This window comes from Neovison vison, chromosome 9 (genome assembly GCF_020171115.1).
Source record: "Neovison vison isolate M4711 chromosome 9, ASM_NN_V1, whole genome shotgun sequence".
NCBI classification, from domain to species: domain Eukaryota; kingdom Metazoa; phylum Chordata; class Mammalia; order Carnivora; family Mustelidae; genus Neogale; species Neogale vison.
This window is the reverse complement of record NC_058099.1, coordinates 34,029,498-34,049,842: the sequence shown is the minus strand read 5'-3', so window position 1 is coordinate 34,049,842 and position 20,345 is coordinate 34,029,498. Positions and strand designations below refer to the sequence as shown.

The window sequence follows — 20,345 nt, the reverse complement described above, 5'->3', positions numbered from 1 at the left end:
AACCTCGGCCAGCTGTTGGGCCGAGAAGGTGCTGAGAAAGCATTCATACTCAGGTTTGTAACTGAGTTACAGAACTGGCTGTCTGCTTATTTCCAGGGACAGTCTTGCTTTAACAGTAAAAGTGCCTGAGTTCAAAGAAGGATTTCCTTCATGGTGGAATGTGGGCATCTGCAGCAGGCCAGTGTCCACAGAGATTTCCTTGCAAAGGGGCATCCCAGCTCCTTGGGGACCATACGCGACATGTCCCTGAGCTCTGGGCACCTGGGCAGCTACCCAGGTCTGTACCGTACTCCAGCTTCCCTTGCCTGAGAGACTGAATGTAAATTTCTTTGTATCCCAAAGGGCTAGAAGCAACTGTCACACATCAGGCAGACACAGTCTAAAAATCAAAGGTCTAGCCCCTCACAGGGCATCTCTTCTTTCTCCTTGTCTACTTCCACCTGAGAAGCATGTCTGCTTCAGATCCTATCGGTCCCATCTTGCAACCGAAGCAAAAACTCTCGCCTGGCCTGAGCTTTTTCTGTGGGTTTGAAATGATAAGAAACAGCTGTCCTCGGATTAATGCCATCATCCCTGTTATGATTCAGCCATTCAGCTTGTGGCAGCAATTGTGTGTTAGATGAATGTCTTTCTAAATTCAATCACCCCAAAATAAATACATTGCAGTAGCCTCATTAAACAAAATTGGATGCAAGGAAAGGATGGGGCTGACTGATAGGAAATGAGAAAGAAGTAGAATATTTCAAAGCTGCACGCATCCAAATGCCCTTCAGATACCTCTTCTAGGACCTTGTTCAGCTTTGGCATCTCTCGTTTGTTTTTCATCGTTGGTGGTGGTGGTGGTGGGTTTTTTTGTTGTTGCTGTTTTGTTTTGTTTTTAAAACGCTTATGTACGTGGTACCACTTTCTCCAAAGAGATATTTTTTTAAAAGAGACCCATTAGGGGCGCCTGGGTGGCTCAGTGGGTTAAAGCCTTTGCCTTTGGCTCAGGACATGATCCCAGGGTACTGGGCTCGAGCCCCGCATCGAGCTCTCTGCTCAGCAGTCAGCCTGCTTCCCTTCTCTCTCTCTGCCTGCCTCTCTGCTTACTTGTGATCTCTGTCTGTCAAATAAATAAATAAAATCTTTTAAAAAAATAAAAGAGATCTTTTAAAAAATGATATGGTATATATTCATGTTAAGAAAAGGTTATACAAAATAGGCAAATATGCTGATAAGTTTATATGCAGCATCTCGTATGTGACATTCAGCATACGTTATCCAGCTTGTTCACCTTATTCCAATGATTTTAAGGTCTCACCACTATGACATTGTGTTAGGTGCTGAGGGGATATTGAATCCATTCATCCAAAAGATATTTACGGAGACCTCCTCTGTGCTATGCCCTGTGCTCATCATTTGGCGTACCACTATGAACCAAACTGCCGCTGGTTGAGAAAGATGCTTGGAATGGGGTGTGGGATAGGACCGACGCAGATAAGTATACAGAAAGGTCCAACTTCCTAAGTGCCATAAGGAAGAGATGCAAAAAGACCCAGGAGAATTTTTAAAAAAGTGGTTCTTTATCTCTGTAAGGAAACAGAAAATCTTTTAAAGATTTTATTTGTTTATTTGACAGACAGAGATCACCAGTAGACAGAGAGGCAGGCAGAGAGAGAGAGAGAGAGAGAGAGGGAAGCAGGCTCCCTGCTGAGCAGAGAGGAAACAGAAAATCTTTAGGCAGGAGGCAACATTGGTCTGGACCTGGAAGCCTATGGACAGTTTCAGAGTTAAGGCCTTGCTAGGCTAAGGGAATAGCGTAAATAAAATTAACTATCATATATTTTGGTGAGGGGCTGGGGAACAGAGAGCATAGATGCGCGGGGGTGTTGTAGATAAGTCTGGACACACAGGTGGGAGCCCTGCGTGATGGCTAAGGAGCATGAACTTTATGCTGTAGTCACTTGGGAGCCTTAGCAGGAATGACAGGATCAAAACTGTGCACCAGGAAATTTAATCCAGTGGATGGCCGTGGATAGAATTGATTGGAGGTGGGGAGGCATTAAGGATGGAAATTCACTCAGGAGACCATCACGAAAGTTCAGGCTAGGGATAAACAAGGGCCCAAGGTAAGATTGTGGCAAATAAGCCCTGGAGAAACATACATTAATTATTAAAAGGGAAAAATCAATGAGTTCGTGACTGTGGATGTCTTAGGCTCACTGTGTTCCTCTGGGTATTAGATTTATTTTTACAGGTTAGAACTATGGGGGAGAGAGATGTGTATGATTCCGGGTCCTAGCAGGGAAATAGAATCTAACTGAGGTGGTTCACGAGATTTTAAGGAAGGCACCATTTGCAGGGGTGTGGGTGGGATTAAGGAAACACCAAAAATGGGAGGTGGGGCACCCGGACATTAACAAGAGGAGAAAATTTAGCCCCCTTGAGGGGCAAGGGGAGAAAATGGTATTACCAGTTTCCAATGAGAGTAGGAGTCATGGGGGTGCCATGGTCTAGAAAGGACAGTCAGGAGAACAGGAAAGAAATACCCTTACCTCTCTCTCTGTTGTAGCCCTTCGGGATCCTGGTTCCTCTCACTGACCAAACTCTACTGAAAAGGTGACTAGTTTCAGGGATCGGCCTTTCAGGGTGCGGAGCAGGGGGGGGAAACATGGGCAGAAATATGTACAGGGCAGAGGGGAAGGGGGAACAGTTGGAGAATAACAAAGATACAGTGTTAAGTGGTGCCATATGTTAAGTATCTTTAATGCCTTGGGGCTTCTTAAATCCTAGGGATTTCAAACCAAGGGGTTTCATTATGAGATCTGATTCTAATTGATAGTTATCACACTTGATCATAAAAACGAGTAATAAAAATAAAAATAATGAAAGGTGGGGGCCAGGCTTGGGCACATAATTTCACTGCTGAATCTCAGTTTGCCTGTAAAACGATGCTATTAATTCCTGCTCTATCCACCCTGTAAGGTACTTATGAAAAGAAAGTGAGGTAAGGATTATAAAAGTGTTTTTCAGGTTAATTTGTGGCTTAAATCACCAGCAAGATGTGTAGGATCGTTATTGTCATCTGTGATCATTTCTTTCTATTTGTGGCACCCTCCCCCAATTACCCCAGCACAGTGTCTGGTCCAGAGGGCTGCTCAGTCCCTGTCTGTGGCATTGAATCAACTTCACTTCTGACCACATACCCTTTCTCCCATGATTCACACATGACCTCTTTCATTCAGCTTCGATCCTGTGAGGGCTTTCTACCTCTTCAATGTATCCCACCGCCCCAATAACCTGGCAGGAAAAAAACTAAGACCCCTCAGGATTAAAATCACTGGAAAATATTGAACTTCTCTTCATCGAGGGAAGGTTCCATCCCATATTCTTGGAGGGAGGCCTTGTTATGAGTTTTGACCACGTACCCTGGGTTCAAGCGTGGGATTCATTCCCCGAATTTACCAGTTGCCTTCTCCAGCTTAAGACTGCTATGTGCACAGATTTGGAGGAGGGGGCTGTTTGAAAGATGAAAAGCCCTTGGAAGCTGTATGAAATCTTGAAATCCCATGGGTAAGAAGACTGGGTTCTTGTGCTGTAATTGCTTTTCTTAATCTGGCCTTCGGGGACAAGCCCTAAATGAGATCTCCGGCTGGTTCCATCTCCAGTACTTATGATTTTGCTTTCAGATCTCTGATTCTGCTGAAGTATGTTGGAAGAAATGTAGGCAGAGACCTTGCTCCCTGCTGGGAAGTCATTTGAGGGAGTCTGTGCCGTGCTCACTGCAGCAAGCCCAGGGAGACTCCTGTGTGGTGAAGAGGGCTCCTCATTTGGTCCCATGGCAGCATGGACACATGGGGGCTCTCCAAGGACCTCTCTCTCCTGAACCTTGACTGGTTCTTCAATGTTTTAGGAGATCTACTGGTCACAGACCTGTGTCTGTGTAATATGGAAATAGCCAATGGAACTGCAGGTATAGGGCAGGGAGAGGCCACAACGAGGGTGGGGAGTGTGGTATGGGTTTCACCCTGCAGCCATCTTGGGGCGAGAGGGGCCGTCTCCTCCAAAGAAGGCAGCTCCTTGTGTCCACGGCTTTGCCCCTCCGTGCCCAGCATGCTCCCCCTTACTGGGTTGGTCGTGTGAGCGGTGCTACCCAAAGTGTGGTCTGCCGACCGGCAGCTTCAGCAACACCTGGGAGCCTGCTAAAAAGGTAGATGATATACCTCACTGCAGATCTACTGAATCAGAACCTCTGGGGGCCACGGTCTGGAAATCTGGGTTTCAGCAAGGCCCCTAGAGGATTTGTGCACACTTTGAAGTTGGAGAAGTACTGGTTTTCGGTACAGATATTGCCCTGATTTAGAGGGTGCAGATCTTGAGAGGAAATTCATATGCAGAGAGGAGACTATAAGTTTGTCTTCATTCCCCTTAGAGTACTAGAGATTCACACGGAATGGGCTTCTAGAACAACTGTCAATTCCTCCGTCTTCCAGGCCACCTTTGCTAATCCAGTTTTTCTTACATTTGCCCAGAGCTGTTTCTGTCAGCGCCGATGGTCCCAAACTCCAGCTTGAAACAGCAGTCTTCCCATTCCCCTCAATTCCAGCCCCGTCCCTTTACCTCAGTTTCCCGAGTTATAGAACTTCCCTTGTCTTTCTCTTTCCTGGATCAAGGGCCTTGTAAAATCCCAAAAGACTGCTTTGGGTTTTTTTTTTTTTTCTTTTCCTCCCCATCTTTTATGTTTTTCTGTTTTGTTGTCTACATTCTTTAACTTCTGAAATAATAACTCTCCTGACAAAATTTTATTTCTTCTTCTATCCCTGGCATTTTCCCACATCACTGTCCTCTGTGGGTCCTCCCCTTTCCTCCCTGGTCATTGTTGGGTTTCCATTTTAAACAACTCAGTTTTATTTCATGATGCCTTCCTCCGAAGTGGGTTACTCGTATATAATGTCTTTAGTTTGGGATGCTGGGTAGCGTAGGGTACATTCCCAGGCGCTATGATAAAGTGTCCAGATTTGGGCTGGGAAAATCTACAGCCTATTCTGGCTCTAAGGTAATGGGAAGAATGGGAGATTCCTAAGAGTTCTCAGCAGGATCCAACCAGGCTTCTGTTCAGCTCAGTTCAGCTAACATTCATTGAGAAGCTACACACGGAGGAGGACGTGTATGGGGTGTTCAGGACCAGGACCCCGATGTAGAATGGCAGGATGAGGCTCTAACAAAAAAGAAAACCTAATCCTGGAGGACCCCAGTTACAAATGAGGCATGGTCCTTTTCACATGTAGACACTTAACATCTTTGTTAAGTGAAGAAAATAATTTCTGGACTAACAGGCCTTTGATTTTGTGTATTTTTTCCACTAATCGCTGTGCATTTGGGTTTCCACAGAAAGTTCTTTTGGGGAGTGTTTTCTGTTGTAGGGCTCTGTGCACTAGCACGTCCAGTCCTACCCGTCTTCCTTGTGCTTCTGTGATAATGGATGGGGCCGCGGCAGGATGCAGGATGGAGTCTTCCTGGAAAATGTGGAGGAGACGCTTGGACTCAAGACAAAAAAGAACTTGTAAACATATTAGTCTTTGGGGAAATCTTACTGCAAATTGCTCTGAAGAATGTAGACTGAGAGAAAAAGGACAGAGACAAAGGAAGAGCGAGGAAGGAGAAATCCGGTTTTAAAAGCAAACAGAAATAATGGCTTAGATTGGGTGGATTTGTGGCACCAAGAAACCTAATGACCCAAGGAGTCTCATTTGATCGTTAGCAACTATGTTTAAAATTTAAACATAAAACTTAAATTTTTAGGTGTAAAGTGCTTATTGGACCATTCATCCTTCCTCTCTGGGTTGGCAGCTCCTCTAGCTAGCCAAGAGGAGGCCACATGGTGTAGCGTCATCAGGAGAAGGGACTTAGGTCTCCTGGGTCAGCTTCACCATAATCTTAGTGTGAAATCTTTGGCAAGCTTCTTCCCTTCTCAGGGCTCTAGTTTCTTCTCCGTAAAATGAGTAGTTTAGACTAGGTCAGTGGTTCTAAATGCATGGTCCCTGAACCAGCAACAACAGCATCATGTAGGAACTTGCCAGAAGTGCAAAATTCCTACCACCTCAGAAACGCCCTCCAGGTGATTCTGGTGCATGCTCAAGCTGACCACTCCTTGGACTAGTCATTCTGGGTTTCTATCAATGAAGTCACAGCAGTCCATGCAGAGCAGATGCGGTCAATGGAGACAGGTGTCCATGTGCTAGGCCACTGAGACACTGCTGCTTGGCCGTGGAGAATAGTGGACCTGCTCTGCATGGAGTGGGCTGAGCCACAGTTCCCAGCCTTCCCTTGTTCCATGCCAAATGGCCCATCGTAGGCACACTAAGTACGTGTCCAGGACACTAGCAAAGCAGAGCGACCCACCAATGGTATTTTTGTTTGGAAAAAGTGTGATACTTGATGTTTTCCAGCAGACATTCAAGTATTCCACATGGGAAACATCAGACTGCTGTTAGACCCCTTTATGTTTCGTTTATAGCTTAGTGCTTTTAAAGTTGTTTTTTTTTTTTTTCATTTTTACTTATTTGACAGAGAGAGAGATCACAAGTAGGCAGAGAGGCAGGCAGAGAGAGAGAAGGGAAGCAGGATCCCTGCTGAGCAGAGAGCCCGATGCGGGGCTGGATCCCAGGATTATGACCCAAGCTGAAGGCAGAGGCTTAACCCACTGAGCCACCCAGGCGCTCCAGCTTAGTGCTCTTATTTATTTATTTTTTTAAAGATTTTATTTATTTATTTAAGAGAGAGACAGTGAGAGAGAGCATGAGTGAGGAGAAGGTCAGAGGGAGAAGCAGACTCCCCGTGGAGCTGGGAGCCCAATGCAGGACTCAATCCCGGAATTAATTCTGGGATCATGACCCGAGCTGAAGGCAGTTGTCCAACCGAGCCACCCAGGTGTCCCCAGCTTAGTGCTTTTAAAATGTATTTTGAAATTCTCAGGACAGGGATAGGGACATGATGGGCATTATATAGCCTTTGCAAAGTTAGGGTATTGAACATTCTCTGTCCTGCTCTGCCTTTCTCCTTGCTCTTCCCTGAGGCATACAGTAAGTAATTCACCATATTTTATAGACTCTAAGAAGCTCCTCTTTTTTTTTTTAGCTTTATTTATTTATTTTAGCTTTATTTATTTATTTTATTTTAAAGAGAGAGTGCATGAGAGCTAGGGGAGGGGCAGAGGGAGAGGAAGAGTGTCCCAAGCAGAGTCCCTGTTGAGCTCATGGTGAACTTAATCTCAGGACCCTGAGATCACAGCCCAGGCCAAAACCAAGAGTCAGACAGATGCTCAACTCACTGAGCCACCCAGACAGCCCTAAGAAGCTCCTCTTTTTACCTCTGAGACTAGGAGGTATTTTACAATTGGTGGTGCCTTAGGTCCAATGAAATATGGTATAATGTTGACAATGTATCGTTCCTTAGAAACCATTCTGTGTCAGGCTGTCACCCATATCCTTTCCTGAGGTCTAAAACTCTTGTTTAACCTTTGCATCTGGAATGAAAGTTCATGGCCAAGGCGGACCATGGTTTAGGCGTTGTGGCACACTCCAGCAGACTTGGTTCTTAGTAGAGCTCCCACCACTGTGGTGTCTCTTAGGTTATTCAGTGCTGGGGATCAACAACTTCCCTGAGGCAGCTTGACTCCTTCTGGGCGATGATTAACGTTGTGGAAGACAGTGTAGTGGTGGAAAACGTCTTAGATGCACACCTGTCATCAAGGAGCTCCCATTGTCGTGGGCAGGACATAAAAGTCAACAAGGAATAATAACGTAATATGCTAAATGCCATAATAGAGGCAAATAAGAACTTCTACAGGGGGGAAAAAATGGAGTCGGTGTGGGTTAGTTGGGTGTGACATCATGGAGGGGTGACAGAGCCTCACTCTTAAAGAAGGGTAGATGGCTGGGTGGCTCAGTGGGTTAAGCCGCTGCCTTCGGCTCGGGTCATGATCTCAGGGTCCTGGGATCGAGTCCCATGTCGGGCTCTCTGCTCTGCAGGGAGCCTGCTTCCTCCTCTCCCTCTCTCTGTCTGCCTCTCTGTCTGCTTGTGATCTCTGTCTGTCAAATAAATAAATAAAATCTTTAAAAAAAAAAAAAAAGAAGGGTAGATGGCTAAGTGGAAAAGGAAGACAAGAATAGCATGCCTGAATGTACTCAGGATACACTTACAATGGATGAATTTTGGGGTATGTAAATTAGACCTCAGTGAAGTTGTTTTTAATACCTTTTAAAAATAATTTTATTTTATTCATTTATTTGACAGACAGGTCACAAGTAGGCAGAGAGGCCGGCAGAGAGAGGGGAAAGGAAGCAGGCTCCCTGCCGAGCAGAAAGCCCGATGTGGGGCTTGATCCCAGGACCCTGGGATCATGACCTTAGCTGAAGGCAGAGACTTTAAACCACTGAGCCACCCAGGCGCCCCTTTAATACCTTTTTAAAGGAGAGAGCTTCAAGCCTCGAGTGCGAGGTCCATTTGGGAAGTCATGAGCCAAGAGGGTGCTGTGAGTGGTGAGGAATGAGGCAGGAGGGTTTGGTTGTCATCAGATGGCTCAGTTTCATCTGTCATACTAAGGCGTTGAAGAAATTTAAGAGAGGGTGTTGAGTAAAAAACAGAGATTTGGAAATCAGCACGATAGACTGTGAGGCTGTGGGATTTGGCACTATCAGCCAGAAAAATTTGCTGTCATTTAGCAATAAATGTAATTCTGATTTCCTTGGCAGCCCAGGCAAGAAGAAATGTGTGGTGAGTTAGATAGCTTTCATTAAGTGATAAAGGGAAGCTAGTCAGTTTGTCCAAAGAGACAAATTATTTTCCTAGTGCTGAATTTTAAGGAATTTCTAATGTGCACTTTCTTACTGGGATCTTTGAACAGCACAGCTTCAAATAATAATTTCACATTTCTTTCTACTAACTCTGGACTCCTTGGCGATGGTAATTGTTGGACTCATCTGTGTAACTCTAGAAGGCAGGGCTCAGTAAGTCCAGTGGAATGACCTAGTGACTCTCAGAGGCAGTGGGAGGCTCCGTGATCAGGACCCTCTGCTTCCTGGAGAGGACCCTGACCCAGACTCTAGCAGCTGGTGCTGTGCTTAGTCATTAAGGACCCATAGGGCAGGCAGCATGGCAGTAATAGTATGGAAAGAGAACACCCCACAATTAACCCATCATGGGACTTTGGATTAAGGTCAGCCACATGCAACAGAAAATCTAAAATAAGGGTGGTGTTAGCACAACATGGATTAATTTTCTCTTGTGTATTTTCACAAAGTGAGCCCACGCATGTGACCAGCAACCAGAAAGAACAGAACATTAGTCAGAAGCCCTCTTGTGCCTCCTTCTGGACCCTAGCCCTTCCCAAGGGTAACTACTGTCTTAACCTCTAACACACACGGATTAGTTTTGTCTGATTTTGAACTTTGTTAAATGAAATCATTAGTATGTACGATTTTCGTTTGACTTCTGTTTTAAATTCTTTTATATAAAATCATATATAGGGGCACCTGGGTGACTCAGCTGGTTAAGTGTCTGACTCTTGGTTTCAGCTCAGGTCGTGATCTCATGGGTGGTGAGATCGAGCCCTGGGTTGGACTCCACACTCAGCACGGACTCTGCGTAAAGTATTTTCTCTCTCCGTCTGCCCCTCCCTGGCTCATGCACTCTCTCTCAAATAAATAAATCAATCCTTTAAAAAGATAAATAAGTAAAGTCACATATAGATTTGGAAAACTACAAACAAATATGTCATGTAATGAGTTCTTACAACCTAGATCAGGTAACAGAACCCCGCAGCCAACCAGGGCCCTCCAGGTGCCTGTGGCAAGTCTCAAGTCCATTCCAGGAAAAAGTGATCACTCTTCTGCGTTTAGAATGATACAAACTTTAGAATGAGTTTGTTTATAGTTCTATCACCTAACTCTGCCTCCCTAGACACTATATTTTAATTCTGCCACAAAAGATCTTGCCCACAGAAGTTGATTATGTCCCTTAAATCTCTCTAATTCACCACAAGTTGCAAGATGGTGATATTCTATCATTTCTCTCTTCCTTATAAGTTGGAATACTTTTGATTAAGAGATGTTTCCCTTCGCCGACTCTTTTGTTACTCTGAGATATTGTTAGCACCATACGAGCTCCCGAGAGTCAGGTGTGCGCATCTCTTTCCAGCTCTGTGTTCATCGATGTCGCACGGGTAACTTGAAATTGACCACAGTAGGGGAATTTACACCATGGAAGTTGGCAGATGATATGACTAAGGGCTTTCCCACCCCATCCTCCCTTCAGAGAATCAGTTGGTAGACACCCACCAGCACACAGCTGGGTATAGTTTATGTGGGAAAGACATGTTAAACACTCCATTCTTCCCCTTTATTTACCAGCTTTCAAGGCAATGAATTGTTTCCCTAACCTTTTCCAAAGATGACCCAAAAGGATTTTTATATCATTATGAATTCATGGATTTAATATATTAGGTGAGTTTCAATCCAGTGCTCTTATATCCTTATTGAGGCTCAGAATGCTCCCCACTTTGGCCAGTGTGTGGCTATGATAGCTGGGGCTCCCACAGCTAGTTAGGCCTGTGATTTGTTTGAGCTGATAGCCACCATCTTACTATTTCTTTTCCATTTGCCTCACATGTTTTATATTCCTTTCCCTAGTTTCCCTCACCTTACTTGGGCTTAATCAATTATTTTTTATTATTTCTTTTTCCTCCTCTCTGAACTTTTTTTTTTATTTTTTTTTAATTTTTTATATTTTTAAAGATTTTATTTATTCATTTTGACAGAGAGAAATCACAAGTAGACAGAGAGGCAGGCAGAGAGAGAGAGGGAAGCAGGCTCCCTGCTGAGCAGAGAGCCCGATGCGGGACTCGATCCCAGGACCCTGAGATCATGACCTGAGCCGAAGGCAGCGGCTTAACCCACTGAGCCACCCAGGCGCCCTGAACTTCTTAATTATACATTCTTTTATTATTATTTTAGTGGTTACCCTAGAGAGTACAACGTATATCCAGGCTTCTTTTACCCTTTGCTCCCCGGTCTCTAGCACAGGTTTCCATCTTCAAGGTCACCTCATGGTCCCAGTGGCTGCTCCAGCTCCAGCTCTCATATTCACATCCCAGACAGCTGGAAGGAAGAAATGGGAAAGGGCAAAAGGGGGCACTTCATTAAAGAGCTTTCCTGGACTTCTTAAATCCTAACAGGCCTCTTTATCTACAGTGCAGGCTAGGAAATGTCAAGTTTCAGTTGGGCACAACACCCAAAGCTATGTTACTAAGGAGGAAGTGAAGGATGGATACGAGGTAGGCAATGTGCAGTTGCTACCTTGCTCTTTTTCTTTAGAACTCATCTAAAAAAGTAGGCAGCTAGACTGGAAAACAGCGAAGACAATTTAAGAATCCTAAGCATAAGTCAAAAATACATTTACGCCTCTGCCTCCTTAGTAATTTAACGACAAATCAGCAAACTTTGTTCCTTAGTGAATATTCTGTGTTACCTTTCTAGCCTTTTTAAACACATTTTTATGTTGTGAAGAAAATTCATTGTCAAAATCTACTAGAGAAGAACGCAGTTGAACAAAGCTCTCCATCTGGTTTCAGGAAAACAGAGTGTCCTCTGCCCTCTCTCCCTGATTTGTACAATGATCTGTATTTTTGTCATTAAACATTTTTGAGGCAAGAGACTCTTTGAATACTCTGGACAAAAGATTGACACTCCTCTAAAGATTGTTAGAGGAGTGTTGTTCAAGCATTTCAGAAATGCAGCTGAATGAGAGCAGCGCAGTGATGTGTGTGTAGACGGGGATGGATGGTGTAGAGGCAAGTTTGCAGAATTATAAACTGAGAACTGTAGGGCCCAAAGGGACCTCACATGTCACCAGTTTTCCTTGTAAGGGAAGGAAAGAGAGAAGTTAGGGCTTTTTGGAGAGTCAGGTTTGAGTAGAGCCGGCTACAGATCAAGTTGTTCCTGTCTGAGGGTAATACTGAGTCACATCCACCAACACCACCACATTTGATGGGTCCTAGGTTCGCTCTGGTTGGCTGTAAAGTCAGGCATCACCACCTTTGCCAGTGTAGGAGGGGAAGAACCCTAGCCTAACACGGACGTCTTAGGCTAGACGTCTTTTGTTTGCCTCCAGCTCTTTTCCCCAGCTGTCTCCAGGCCCCTTGGTTGTGGCTCTGCCCCAGGAAGCCCACAGAATAAGCCCAATTTTTCTTGTACCACGCGGACCTCCAGAGAATTGAAAAAAGCCATCATCTTCCCTCATATTTCTGACTTTTCCCCCCTCTAAGAACTCCAGATCCCCATGGGGGACTTGTAACTATCAATAACATCTTCTGTAACAGAGCGTATCTGTGGATGTTCTCCTCAGAGTGACCAGGCATCTGCGGCGTTGACTGATAGGAAGCTGTCCTGTTACACACCTGCTAGGAGCTTGTGCCCAGAGATCGCTGCCTTGTGTGTGTCCTAGAGCACATTCCCATGAGCTGAGGGTGCCGGTGCTGCGGCAGCCCTGCGGAGGTTGGAGGCCCAGGGACGGAGAGGCCCCATACTTTTCTGAGTTTCCTGAACAGACTGCCTTTGCTGACTTGGATCCAGATTTTAAAGTTGTGGGACAGTTTGTGAACAAACTAAGAATGCTTACCATATACTACGAAGACGGCCACCATGAGACAAGCAGAAACTTCCATTTGTTTTCCTGGTAATGGCGAGCAGCTGGGTCCAGCCATCCAGAGGCTCGTTCCTCCAGAAACCATAACCTGTGAAGTGTCTTATCCAGACTGGGACTGGGTGTGTGTCCTAGATACGAGATAACCTTGGGGTGCCTGGATGGCTCAGTGGGTTAAAGCCTCTGCCTTTGGCTCAGGTCATGATCCCAGGGTCCTGGGATCAAGCCCTGCATCAGGCTCTCTGCTCAGTGGGGAGCCTGCTTCCCCCTCTCTCTCTGCCTGCCTCTCTGCCTGCTTGTGATCTGTCTGTCAATTCAATAAATAAAAACTTAAAAAAAAATAGATACAAGATAACCTCCCCATGAGTGACTCACAGAGTAGCAGAGCTGGGAAGAAACCTGGGGAATTACGTAGTGGGCCCCTCTAGGGATGAGCAGATGATGCATACTTATATCCACTGTTCCCGTCCAGCATCTACTCTAACGGGTCATGCAGATCAACAGTCCATTCTTCCCCCTTTACAAAAGACCTGTTTCCATGGAAAAGAAATCCATAACCTTGGTTAAGAACCCCCCCCCCCGCAGAACTCTGTTTCTTCATCTGTAAATTGAGGGGGGGTGTCCTCAAACTATCCAAGACCTGTTTCAAGTTCAATGGCAGGTGAGACTAGAGTCAGAGATTTGAGCTAGGGACAGGATCCAGGTGTTCCAGGCCCCAGCCCAGGGCCAAGCCTATACCCCTTGCCTCCTAGTCTCTTCTCACCACGCACCCCCTCCCCGACACACACGATGAAACAGAAAGAATCTTTCCTTGTCTTTTCAGAACTGTGTAATACAATTATTCTGATTACTACAGAGAGCACTTACCACTAAACACAAAGATTCATTTTCTGTAATGCTGATATTTCATATCAGGATCCTTTTAGGCTCAATTAGCCTCATGGAAGATAATGGAGGGCAGTTGCAATCCGCATTTTTAAATAAACATGTGGTTGTTTAGACATCTTTTGTTTGTTTCTCAGTGCTGTTCCATGGGAGAGGCACGTATAAAGGTGCTTATAAAAAACTCAGTAATGAAAATGTTGTCTGATTAGCTGAAGTACTGATTGCAAGACTATTGGGAAGGTGCTTTATATAGGACACCCCTGAAATCTGAGCAACATTCAAAGAGGACCCACGACCACAAACTTAAACTGATACATTTATCAATAAATATCGATAAACACATGAAGGCCTATCTTGGCTTCACTTGTAATCAGACAAATGCAAATACATTTTTAAAGTAATGAGATATCATTTGTTACCTTTAAAATTAGTAAAGAAGGTTTGTTTTTTTATTTTTTCATGATGCTTACTTTGGCAAAGGTGAGGCAGAATGGCACCCTGTACATGCACAGAGAATCTGAGCATCCCTCCTGGAATGCAATTGAACAGTACGTATGAAGGGCCCTTTGACTCAAGAATTCTACATCCATCTATCCATCTATCTATCTATCTTTTTAAAGATTTATTTATTTATTTGAGAGAGAAAGAGCAAGCTCACAGAAGTGGGAAAGGGGCAGAGAGAGACAGGGAGAGAAGCGACTCCACGCAGGGCTTGTCTTGGGGCTTGATACCATGACCCCGAGTTCAGGACCTGAGCCGAAATCAAGAGTTGGTCACTTAACTGACTGTGCCAACCAGGCACCCCAAGAATTCTACTTTTAGAAATTTACTCCAAAACCAAATCAAGTAAGCAGATGTCGATTTATGTACAAAGGTGTCAATCATAGTATTCTTTAGGGGGAAATTGGAAACAAAATGTCTAAAAATAGGTGAATGATTACATAAATTACAATATGTCTTCATGAAAGACCATTTTGAAGCATTACCGATCATGGTTTTGGAAACAGTTAACATGGAAAATGTTAGGCTATCATGTCCAGTTAGAGGAGTAGAATACAAAATGGTATGCCAGGTAGTCAACTTTGTAAGAAACAAACTAAACAGAAAGAGGAAAAGATGATGGTATGTGGTGAGATGATGGGTGTTCTTTTCGAAACTTTTCTGTATTTTCTAAATTCTCCTATGGATGTGTATTATTTTTTATAATCAGGAAAAACAAGCATTATATAAAAGAAAAGAAAGGCCTAGGGCTAAGGTAAATTCATGATGGTGTCTAGAGTAGAAGTGCTTGCTGAGGCCAGAGAGGTCCACCTTGCCCTTCGCAGAGCAGCTCAGAGACGTCGTTATTCTGATGCGGAGCCCCAGTGCACAAGAAATTCTAGTATGCATGAGCACAACTTCAGCTAGTTGTGGCTTCACCCCGCTCTTCCCCAACTCCACGTGGGGCTGCTTTCACGAACTCAGTCCCTCACCGCCGAACCACTTAAGCACTTCTCATTCTTCAATGTTTCACAAATGTTTCAGGAACACTGTGTTCTAAACTGCCCCTTCTTTCAGCCCCTCTGAATCCAGACTCTGCCTCTGGGAAGAGCAACAAAATACAGGACGACCCCTGCTCCCTCCCAGAAGAAAGAAAATGCATCAGGTTTGCCTCACCTCCGTGGTCTGGAGGCAGGGGCACCTCAGGGGCTAATGTGTGCCTGCCATTCCCCACTGGCTTGACTCCCCCCATCCAAGGAAGAAACCCCAGTAGGGAGCAGGTTGTAACAGCAATGGAGAGGTGAGAGCAGCCTACTACACTGCCTGGAAAGCCACTTGCTGAGCTTTGGGTAGTGCTCTCCCCAAGAAATCCTGGGGACCAGGAAGGGTCCAAAGACAGGGACTAGGATGAGGAAGGACCTTTTCTCGAACAATCTGGGACTCTGATGGAGCTTGGCCAGAGAAGTGAGGACTCCGAGTATTCAAATATCTCAAGAGCATCTAGAATGAGAGGGGTGAAACCTACTTTACCTGTGACCCTAATGATAGAAGCTGAATCAACAGGTAGAACCCACAGGGAGGCAACTTTTGGCTCAATACAGGCACACATTTGGACATAATATGCTGAAAACATTTTTGTTGATTATATAATACTTGCACATGGTAAAACATTCAAAAGCCACAAAGGGATATGCAGTCAAAAGGAAGTTGTCTTCCTCTGTCTCTCAGCCACATGTCAGTCCCAAGGTCCACCCCTGCCCCCAGCCAAACTACCCACTGTCCCCTCCACTGGGCAACCAGCATTGGCAGTTTCTTATATATTTTTCCAGAAATAGTCTATGGTGTTCTTTGGTCTATATACAAGCATGCTCTAAGCACACACTACAGATTATTCTTTATATATCTTTTTAATTCAAAACTGTTTAAGATTAGTCTCTATTAACCCATAGAGTACTATCAACTTTTCTCCTTCTTTTTAACAACTATATGCAACTCTTGGTGTGACTAAATTGTCATTTACTAAGCTCTCTTCTTAGTATTTAGGGTGCTTCCAATTGCTAACCATTACAGGAAACACTGCCGTGAGTTTCTCTGTATGCATGGAACACATGTGCAAATACATTTGTAGAAATTAATTCCTAGAATTGGAATTGCTGGGTTAAAAGATCTCTTCAATATAAAAATTTAAAGGCATTTAATACCATTATGCAGTTCAAAATTCAGAAGACACAAAGGGTGTATGTGAGAAGCTAACTTTCATTCCCGTCATTCGGCCTTCTGGTTCTTTTCCTCCTAGTCAACCAGTGTTATGAGTTCCGTGTATATTCTTGAATAATGATTTCCTTCCCTTTCTGAAAGTACAAATGGTAGCACATTATAGTCATGATTTTGTGCCTTGCTTTGAAAAAATTAACAACATATCATGAAAATGGGTCTCAGAAGTAGTAGCCAAAGAGCTGTTTTTTTCTCTTTTTTATAGGTATATGGCATTTCATCAAATGCCTGTGTCATAATTATGATGGGCATTTTGGTTGTTTGAAAATGTTTTGCTATTGGTACATGTTTAAAAATTTTTCTTTTTTTTTTTTAAGATTTTATTTATTTATTTGACAGAGAGATCACAAGTAGGCAGAGAGGCAGGCAGAGAGAGATGAAGGGAAGCAGGTTCCCTGCTGAGCAGAAAGCTGGATGTGGGGCTCAATCCCAGGACCCTGGGACTATGACCTGAGCCCAAGGCAGAGGCTTTAACCCACTGAGCCACCCAGGCCCCCCTTTAAAAATTTTTCATAGCTATTGCCAAATTGTCCTTCACAGAAAATGTACCAATACCAATTTACCGTCCTGTCAACAAAATATGGATTTGTTTTCCAACATCTTCAACAACACATGTATGATGAAACTTCCAGTCTTTGCAATTGTGGTAGGTAACATGTGATATCTCAGTGTTGTCTCTATTTCCATATCTCTTATGAGGGAGGTTGAGCACTTCTGTAGCTGAACAATTTATAATTGCTTTACCATAAGTTAGCTATTCCTGTCTTTTGCCCATTTTACTACTGGGATGTTGGTCTGTTAATTATTGATTTTTAGAAACTTCATATATATATGTATACATGCATGCACACAATATTATTCCTTATTTGTCATCTATATCATAAATATTTTTCTTAACTTTTCATTTATCTTTTGACTATGTCTCTGTTTGTTTCCCTCATGCAGGATTTTTAAAATTTTATGTAATAATGTCTATTCATCTTCTATTTAATATTTATGACCTTCCTTGCTCCAAGATTAAATTAGTCTGTATTTTCTTGTAGCACTTTAATGGTTTCACCATGAAAATATTGGATTCATTTGGATTTTATTTTTTTTTTAAAGATTTTTATTTATTTATTTGACAGACAGAGATCACAAGTAGGCAGAGAGGCAGGCAGAGAGAGGAGGAAACAGGCTCCCTGCTGAGCAGAGAGCCCGATGCGGGCCTCCATCCCAGGACCCTGAGATCATGACCTGAGCCGAAGGCAGAGGCTTTAACCCACTGAGCCACCCAGGCGCCCTGGATTTTATTTTAAAATGAAAACTAAGATATAGGAATAAGATAGGGATTCAACTGCTTTATTTTTTTCAGATCATCATATAATTTATTTAAACTTCAAGAGTGCCTGGGGGGGCTCAGTCGGTTGGGCATCTGCTTGGACTCAGTTAGTGGTCTCAGGGTCCTGGGATCAAGCCCCACATTGGGCTCCGCACCTGGTGGGGAGTCTGCTTCTCCCTCTCCCTCTGTGATCGCTCTCATTTTCTCTCAAATAAATAAATAAAATCTTTAAAAAATACACTTCAGAGCTGTTTGAGGGTCAGGACTATGTGTGATTCACCTGTGTTCGTCATAGCACCTCTTACTAATAATAAGTAGCAATTGATGAGAGCTTACTAGGACCAGGATGTCCATATATCTGTGTGCTGAATGACTCCAAAGTTCTTGAAATTTCCAGGGCACTACTCCCATTATAGCACAATGCCTTACCCATATTTTGCCAATGAATAAATGTAGATATATTTAATTTGGGCCACATCAGGCTAGCAAAGCACAGCAATTCATGGAACCCAGTCAGTTCAAGTAGATTCCTCTATGCGTCCAGCATGGGGTTGGCCCATTGCTTTGGACTAAGCATAGCTCTGCCACTTAACCTCTGACCATGAAGCCATAGTTTAAATATTGTGCACCTCTGTTTTCCTCATCTATGAAATGAGATAACAAAACCTAGCTCAGAGGAGTGTTGTGAAGGTCAAGTAAGATACTGACTGCATAAAGTTTTTTTTTTTTTAAGATTTATTTATTTGAGACACAGAGAGAGAGAGCATGCAATTTGGGGAAAGGGCAGAGAGAGAGAATCTTCAAGCAGTCTCCCCACTGAGCACGGAGCCTGACATGGGGCTTGAACTCACGACCTATGAGATCATGACCTGAGTGGTAGTCAAGAGTCAGAGACTTGACCGACTGCACCACCCAGGCACCCCCTGACTGCATAAGGTTTTGAAGGACATCAAGGTGCTGTGCCTTAAGGGATTATGGCTCAAGTGTGGATAATGCAAATACCATTAATGGCACGTGCCTAGTTATATGTCTCCCTGGTAGGACTAAAAGAAGAGGAGGCTGGACAGAGGACAGAGTTGTTGAGAGGTGGGGGCTGTAAGTAGCTATTTCTGTTCCTCAAGTGACCATTCTCTAGGCATAGACTGAAATTCCCTCTGGAGTCCCACTAATGGACACATTAGTATCAGTTGACAAAGTACCATATGCTCTAAAATGTTCTCTCATTAAGCTTCATGGAATGAGGCAGGAATTCGTGGACCATTATAGGAAATCTTCTATGACTTTAGCCTCTAGTAAAACCATAAGCTCTGGAAGGTCAGGCTGGGCCCCCGACTATATGATGATGCACAAAACAGCTCTTATTTTAAGACAGAAGTTCTATAAAATCAGATTATTCTCATCTTGTCAATACTAGAATCAAAAAAAGCATCTTTTATTTTTGAAAAAATGTATGTTTTGGGGCACCTGCGTGGCTCAGTTGTTAAGCGTCTGCCTTCAGCTCAGGTCATAATCCTGGGGTCCTGGGATCGAGCCCTGCTTCAGGATCCCTGCTCAGTGGGGGTCTGCTTCTCCCTCTCCTACCCCCTCCCGCTTGTGTTCTCTCTCTCGCTCTGTCTCTGTCAAATAAATAAAAAATCTTAAAAAAAAAAAAGAAAAAAAATGTATGTTTTAATAATGGATTATTTTGTGAACACTTGCTATTTGGTTTCAAGCTAATCAGCAGGTGTAACAGTCACTAATCAGGGTCTAGATTATAAGAATGCATCGTTTCTCCAGTGTCATTGTGGTTTTTCATAATCCATACCTTAAATTTCAGTACTTTTAGCATTCCTTCACAAAAGGTATTATCTCTTTTTATATTAATCAGTCTACATTTTTTTAAAAAGGGAAAAAAGAAAAAAAAAGAGAAGACTGAAGTTCCACAAATTGTGTAAGAAAAGGCAGATCTGAAGTCTTTTTTTTTTTTAACATCTTATTTATTTATTTGACACAGACAGAGATCACAAGTAGGCAGAGAGGCAGGCAGAGAGAGGGGGAAGCAGGTTCCCCACTGAATAGAGAGCCTAATGTGGGGCTCGATCCCAGATCCCCGAGACCATGACCCGAGCTGAAGGCAGAGGCCTAACCCTCTGAGCCACCCAGGCGCCCTACAGATTTGAAGTCTTAAGACTTGGAAGTTTCTTTTCTCTTTCTTTCTTTCATTTTTTTTTCCCCCAGAAAGAGAGTGGGATTTGGGGATGGGCAGAAGGAGAGAGAGAATCCCAAGCAGGCTCCACACCCAGTGCAGGGCCTGTGTGGGGCTTGATCTCAGGACCCAGAGATTGTGACCTAAGCCGAAATCAAGAGTCAGATGTTTTGTTGACAGAGCCACCCAGGCACCTCAAGATCTGGGAGTTTCAAAGTGTGTAATAATAGTTGCTTTTTATCAAATGTCTACAATACCCTGATTCTCTGCTAGGTGCTTTATTTACCCTTATTTAATTTAATCCTCACAACACTTCCCAAAGTCAGTATTATCTGTTTATTATGATGTGAAAACTGAAAGATTACATTAGTTGTCCAAGGTCACAAAGCTAATAAGGGCAAGAGCTGGTATTAAGCCACATCTGACTCCAACGCCCAGATCCCTCCCAGAACATCCCTGAACCAAAAAAAAGACTAAGACACAATGTCTCCGTATGCAGTCCACCATAACAAAACACGAATA

The 20,345-nt window shown here is 43.7% G+C and overlaps 1 protein-coding gene across 2 annotated transcripts in view; it reads left to right on the top strand.

The window, feature by feature from the left end:
* FRMPD1 (FERM and PDZ domain containing 1) overlaps positions 1–20,345 on the top strand; it is a 143,120-nt gene that overhangs the window by 16,647 nt on the left and 106,128 nt on the right. Inside the window, exon 1 of one of the 2 annotated variants that reach the window (XM_044265325.1) lies at positions 15,293–15,343. The exons of the other annotated variant lie outside the window; for it this stretch is intronic. The gene's annotated coding sequence lies outside the window, so the exon portion shown is untranslated. Of the gene's footprint in view, positions 1–15,292; positions 15,344–20,345 lie in introns of those variants that run through there. 2 annotated transcript variants of the gene reach the window in all.